This window comes from Trachemys scripta, chromosome 10 (genome assembly GCF_013100865.1).
Source record: "Trachemys scripta elegans isolate TJP31775 chromosome 10, CAS_Tse_1.0, whole genome shotgun sequence".
Taxonomy (NCBI): domain Eukaryota; kingdom Metazoa; phylum Chordata; order Testudines; family Emydidae; genus Trachemys; species Trachemys scripta.
Window position 1 is genome coordinate 69,284,111 of NC_048307.1, and position 7,351 is coordinate 69,291,461.

General features: G+C 39.7%; 1 long non-coding RNA gene across 1 annotated transcript in view; it reads right to left on the minus strand.

Annotated features, from left to right (window-relative positions):
- Window positions 1–1,754: 1,754 nt before the first annotated feature.
- LOC117884123 overlaps window positions 1,755–7,351 on the minus strand; it is a 77,555-nt gene continuing 71,958 nt past the window's right edge. The window contains exon 3 of the long non-coding RNA XR_004647499.1: window positions 1,755–1,814. This is a non-coding gene — a long non-coding RNA (uncharacterized LOC117884123). The remainder of the gene's footprint in view (window positions 1,815–7,351) is intronic.

Sequence of the window (7,351 nt, forward strand, 5' to 3'; positions counted from 1 at the left end):
TTGCTCTATCCTTCCTTCCACTGATCACACTCTCTTTCCATCTCTAACCTCGTTGTTCTTTAAAGTTTTTCTTCTTCATCTGTCTATGTTTATATTAAGTTCATGTAACTTTCAGAATCCCTTATAAACCCAGGTAAATATGAACATTCAGAATTATGGCTGAATCTCCCTCTTTTACTCAATTGTGCCAAGGGATTGATGCACATATGGAGAGCATGGATTGATCTGTGGGGGACTTTGTGTCAAATTTTGCTGACAGATTTCACAGCTTTATATCTGACATTTTTCTGTACTATTCTTAGTTGATACTCCCATTAAAATGACCCTTAGAAAATAGTTTTAAAGTAAAGCTTTAAGGTAAATTCTCTATGATGTAATCCGTTTGTATTGATTAAACGGGAAATGTTAATATGTAAAACCACTATATAAGACTAATACTGTATAAGGAGATCTAAGACTTCAGAAGTATTAGGTGACTGACTTCCTTTAAAAAAATGTTTAGGTTTGTGATGACCTTAGATTTGAAACAAAATGATACAGAGGAAAGAATAGGAAAAGTGATATAAATCTGGTTATTTGTAGTCTAAACGATTACCAGACAGCTGTGAAATTGATTTTATAGTGAATGAATGTAAGCAGATTTTAAGCTGGACAAATTTTAAAGAAAATATTTCTCTTCATATGGACAGCTGGTCTTCACGTTAATGTCAGCTATAGAATTGATAATAGTTTTATAGAAATAGTGGATTTTTTTTCCCCTCTAAGCCAAAACTAGCTTCCTTCCTTATTGCTTGCTTTCTTATTTAGCATAAACTAAGGCCTAACAAGACAAAGTAAAACCCATTCTTGTAGAAATAGCTCCCCTCTGTGGCCATTTCTGATCAATGAAATTTTCATACATAACTGATGTGTTGTATTGACCCTGAAGTTAGAACACTGTCCTTTTTTCTGTTGTTTAATTTAAATAGGCGGGAAAATGTCATTCATTTTGGCTCAGGACCAATGACCAACATAGATTTTTAGAAGCATCACACGTGATGTGCAGCCTAAAGTATTTGGATTCATATAGCTTTGATTAAACTCCTGTTTCACTAATACACCTCTACCTCGATATAACGCGACCCGATATAACACAAATTCGGATATAATGCGGTAAAGCAGCGCTCCAGGGGGGCGAGGCTGCACACTCCGGTGGATCAAAGCAAGTTCAATATAACGCAGTTTCACCTATAATGTGGTAAGATTTTTTGGCTATCGAGGTAGAGGTGTAATTTGTTGTAAGCACTTAATGCAGCATGTATTTTGTTAGCTGTTTTCACAGAACCAAAGGCTTTAATTAGGTTTGTTTATCATAGTTTTACACACATGCTTATGTAGGTATATAACATTTTAGTTATAAGCATGTAACATAGTAGCATTTAGATTTAATTTTTCTTATCTCTTTAATGTGCAGTGCTATGAAATTTGATATCTTTTGTTTTGTCGTCTTTTTTCTTCTCAGAATTAACCCTGTATTTAATTAATATGCATTATTGACTATTATAAAAGCATACAATGTTTTTTCCAGAAGTTGAAGAATATATTGGGAATTCAGCAAGCTGTCATAGTTTTAATACGTGTCAGTTTTGGAATGTTATGTGGTTTCTCATGGATTATGTTTCTTTTATACAAATATTATAATTTGCATATGTATGTATAAATTACACAAAAAAACAAAGTAAAAGTATTGCTGTACAGAGAAAAATTTGACTATACCCAATATGAGTCTTGTCTTGCCACTTGGAAATTTTTCACTTCTAATTTCATAATATCCTCTGAAAAACAAATAAAAAGAGCTTATTAAAAATTATTCAGTTTATAAAATGAATGTCTTTCTTACAACCATGGCTAAGGGCATGACATGCAAATTACCTTGATTTTCTCGTTATATGTTAAACAAAATACATCTAATGAAAAATAGTTTATGAATTATTAAATACTTTGTGTGAAATCTTGCCTCCTCCCATTGAAGTCAGTGGCAGAACTCCCATTGGCTCTAGTAGAACCAGGGTTCCACCCTGTATTTGCAGAAGGATTTGCCAGATTGATTAATTTGTCAACATAATTAATCAGACTTGGGGACGTGTGTTGATTTAGGGGAGCATAGAATATCAGGGTTGGAAGGGACCTCAGGAGGTCATCTAGTCCAACTCCCTGCTCAAAGCAGGACCAATCCCCAACTAAATCATCCCAGCCAGGGCTTCGTCAAGCCTGACCTTAAAAACCTCTAAGGAAGGAGATTCCACCACCTCCCTAGGTAACCCATTCCAGTTCTTCACTACCCTCCTAGTGAAAAAGTTTTTCCTAATATCCAACCTAAACCTCCCCCACTGCAACTTGAGACCATTACTCCTTGGTCTGTCATCTGGTACCACTGAGAACAGTTTAGATCCATCCTCTTTGGAACCCCCTTTCAGGTAGTTGAAAGCAGCTATCAAATCCCCCCTCATTCTTCTTTTCTGCAGACTAAACAATCCCAGTTTCCTCAGCCTCTCCTCATAAATCATGTGCTCCAGCCCCCTAAACATTTTTGTTGCCCTCCACTGGACTCTTTCCAATTTTTCCACATCCTTCTTGTAGTATGGGGCCCAAAACTGGACACAATACTCCAGATGAGGCCTCACCTCTGTATCCTATCCCTACCCTTCAGCGTATCTACCACTCCTCCCAGTTTAGTGTCATCTACAGATTTGCTGAGGGTGCAGTCCACGCCATCCTCCAGATCATTAATGAAGATACTGAACAAAAACGGCCCCAGGACCAACCCTTGAGGCACTCCGCTTGATACCGGCTGCCAACTAGACATGGAGCGATTGATCACTACCTGTTGAGCCCAACGATCTAGCCAGCTTTCTATTCGCCTGATAGTCCATTCATTCAGCCCATACTTCTTTAACTTGCTGGCAAGAATACTGTAGGAAACCATATCAAAAGCTTTGCTAAAGTCAAGGAATAACAGGTCCACTACTTTCCCCATATCCACAGAGAGTTATCTCGTCATAGAAGGCAATCAGGTTAGTCAGGCATGACTTGCCCTTGGTGAATCCATGTTGAATGTTCCTGATCACCTTCCTCTCCTGCAAGTGCTTCAAAATGGTTTCCTTGAAGACCTGCTCCATGATTTTTCCAGGGACTGAGGTGAGGCTGACTGGCCTGTAGTTCCCTGGATCCTCCTTCTTCCCTTTTTTAAAGATGGGCACTACATTAGCCTTTTTTCAGCCATCCGGGACTTCCCCCAATCACCATGAGTTTTCAAAGATAATGGCCTAAGGCTCTGCAATCACATCCGCCAGATCCTTTAGCACCCTCTGATGCAGCGCATCCGGCCCCCATGGGGTTGTGCTTGTCCAGCTTTTCTAAATAGTCCCGAATCACTTCTTTCTCCACAGAGGGCTTTTCACCTCCTCCACATGACTGTTTCTCATTCTTAGTTCTACATGTAATAAACTTCCTTTAGTAAAAAGTACTCACCATTTTAAATGTGCTAGAGAAGAAAGATCAAATTGCATTATCATAAGAGGGATGCCACTCCAGCTTTCCCCTGCTGTCACAAAGTCAGTCCTTTTTCTCATCCTCATCTTTTTGTTAATAAAGAAAAAACTTAAAGGAGAGCTAGATGGTTAAGGGGATTTAATATGACTGATAGAGCTTTCTATGGTACCTGTAGGCCGTTAGTGTGACTACAGCCCAGCTTGGTTAGGCATGAGGAAGGCCCACATATTTAAAGCTATTTAGGCATTGTTGCATTAAGCACTGCAACAGCTAACTAATTTAGGACTCCAAATCTTATTTTCAAAAGGCATTTAGACACTTAGGAGTCTAAATTCCATCAAGAGTTGGGCTAGCCCCCCTTCATAATTACCCAGGATTCCAGCAGGGCTTGTAGGGCCCACGCTGAGACCCATACTGCCACAGCATCATTGCTGTGGTACTTGAACTAATTAGATTAAAGCTAGCTCAGATATTTCTAGCTCCTTTGTGATTGCATTGTTGACAAACCCTAAGTCTGGCGAACAAGTCTGCATTAGGAGTTTGCATTGCTGTAAGTCTATTGATGTAGATATAAGAGTGGGAATTTCCTTAGTGTAGATTTGGACTAAAACATGCATCGCTGCACCAGTTACCCAGCTGCTGGTTTTAAGTCTTTCTTTGGAATTGAAAGAACCTACTTAGAGGAAAAGAGGGCAATTTGAACATTCTAGTGGTATGCTGTACTGCCAACTATGCTCCAATTCTAGAGCTCCAGGTGGGTCAGGTTACTCAGTCCTCCTTTATATTTTCATTCTAGCTAGTCTCTCATTTAAACCTCCTCAGAACATGTCTATCTGAGACAGGGGATGTGACATTGCACTCCATAATGTTTTATGGAAATATGCTTACAAGTGTAAATATGATGTAACTGGAATATGCTTTATGCAAAAGGTCTCTTTTGGTATCATTACAAAGCTTATAATCTACTGAGAGTGTTCATCCTATTTGTATGTATCATTCTTGAATCTAAAACTAGAAATATGAAGCATAACTCTGAGGTCCTATTATAATTTATGCAAAGTGTGGGCCATTAATGGTGATTTAGAATCTTGATGGCTCCCATTGACTGACTAGGACAATTGGTTGTAAATGGCTCTGTTTACTTGTAAGCCTTCCTGTATACCTGTGTGCTAGCCAGTGGGTAATGAAGTCTTTCAGTGACATGTGATCATGTCACCTGAACTGGACTCCATCTTAAACCTGGTGCTTTTCTGTTTAAAAGGAGGGGTGGGAACCCAGAGAGACACAAGATTTCCGCCTTGTGCCAAAGATATAAAAGCGGGTAGAACAGAACCAAGGGGGTTGCAGTCATGAGAAAACCCCTAGTTTCCACCTAAGATGTCTGCTGGAACTAACAAGGATTGTACCGGGGAAAGGATTGGGCCCAGACCTAGGAAGAAGTCAACTCTATGAAAGAAGCTTATTGGAACATCTCTGAGGGTGAGATTTGTCTGTAATCAGTTTCTTAATGTATTAGGCTTAGACTTGTGTGTTTTGTTTTATTTTGCTTTGTTCTGTCTGTTATTACTTGGAACCACTTAAATCCTACTTTTTATACTTAATAAAATCACTTTTGTTTATTGATAAACCCAGAGTAAGTGATTAATATCTGGGGGAGCAAATAGCTGTGCATATCTCTCTGTCCGTGTTATAGAGGGCAGACAATTTGAGTTTACCCTGTATACACTTTATACAGAGTAAAACAGATTTATTTGGGTTTTGGATCCCCTTGGGGACAGGGTGTCTGGGTGCTGGAGATAGGTGATTTACTGAGCAGTTTTTGGTTAAAGTCTGCAGCTCTGGGGACGTGGACCGGACCCTGAGTCTGGGTTGCAACAGGCTAGCATGTCTGGCTCAACAAAGCAGGGTTCTGGAGTCCCAAGCTGGCAGGGAAAATGGGCTCAGAGGTAATCTCAGCACATCAGGTGACAGTCCCAAGGCGTTCTATGTGACCGAACCTGTCATAGTGGGTATAACCACACTGCAGTTGAGTAAGTGGTTACAGCTTGGGTAAGCATACCTGCACTAGCTTCAATTGAGCTATCATGGCTAAAACTAGCAGATTGGGTTTAAATGCAGGCTGTACAAGCCTGCCCAGAATCCTGGGAATGAATTCATGTTGTTAGCCCATGCAGGGGATCTGTGCTGTCATCTCTTCAGTGCTATTTTTAGTTGAGTTTGCTAGATTAAAGCTAGTGCAGGTGTGCCTAGCCAAACTGCAATCACACCTTCTATGCAGTGTAGACATACCCAGTGTTTAAAATGGGAATGCTTGCTGTTCAGTATTTGAAATTCAAGTTGCGTTGCTTAGTTGTGATGGGTCAATTTCTACTACTTGACTGGATGAACATAACTCAGGAGATCTTAAAGAAGTGCCCAGGGTGCTAAATCTCTCAGGGAAAATTGGTAGATTAGGAAGAGGTAGCATATAAACAGGATTAGGGCATTTTAGACCATTTAAAATCTTTTTATTTCTGGGCCCTACTGGACTTGTCCAAAGCATCCTTCCTAAAAATATTAAACTGGCCATTTTATTGGTTAGGTGGGGGAGTTTATATTTAATTTTCATTCATAATTGCAAAGGGTATGATCAGAAATGTCTCATTGAAATGACTCTTTGCCAGGGCTCTATCAAAGGATTTTTTTCAGTAATGTTCCACCCCATTTAAAATATACCAAGTGTGCTGCATTTGATGAACTACACATTTCTGTCATAGTGCACAATCTCTGACACAATGTAACTATGTGTGAGAATGGGGTGTGGCCCTATTTATGAGGAGTGGCAGTCAGGTCATTGTCTGTCTTGTTTACTGATCTGTTTTAAAAATTGATTTCAATAAATACTCATGCTTGGGAGTTTGACATTCATTTTGGTTACCAAAAATATTTATGCATGAGAATTTGAAATTTGCTTTTCGCTAGCAGTTGTGCAAGTAAAAAGCAATCATTTGAATGTTTGCAGAAAGCAAGCACTAAACTCTGATTTCAGCTACTCTTGCTTTAACTTTTTGGGCTTGTTCAAAAGTGAAATTCTGGGAATCTGAACTGCGTCTCTTGAAACTGAAGAATGATATTTTTGTATGGCCCCCTGTGAACCAAAACTACTGAATTTCTTCCCATTTCAGTGCTTAACAACAAAAGCACTTAGGGTTACCTTTTCTTCTCCTTTTCAGAATCGCATCTTTACTTGCTGTTGTAAATTGGTTCTGAGCCTGAGTCTCAGCATGGCAATGATGCCTGCCCATTTTCAGCTATCATCTGCCTCCAATGACAGGGTTTATAAACTTCACTCCAAAGACAAAATTCACTTCTTGTTCCCTTCTGGAATATACACCGGACTGTTTTGAATCAGAGTAATTGTAGTTTTAAATAACAGTAGAGGTGCATGTTAGTGCATCCTCAAACCTTTGCAAAGTTCACTCATGTAGAATCTATGTATGTACTGAAGAGGGCCTGTATCAGAGGTTTACATGTGGTGCTTCTGCTTTAGGGCTAAGGAAATGTTCTGAATCCAAATACCTTAACTGAGCGCAAACTACTTTACCTATTATACATAAATGGAACAATTTAAAAACTATTATAAAGGAACAGAAACTGAGCTGTGTATTTATGCTATAGAACAGTGTTTCCCAAACTTGGGACGCCGCTTGTGTAGGGAAAGCCCCTGGCGGGCCGGGCCTGTTTGTTTACCTGCCGTGTCTGCAGTTCGGCCGATCGCGGCTCCCACTGGCCTTGGTTCGCTGCTCCAGGCCAATGGGAGCTGCTGGAAGCAGCGGCCAGC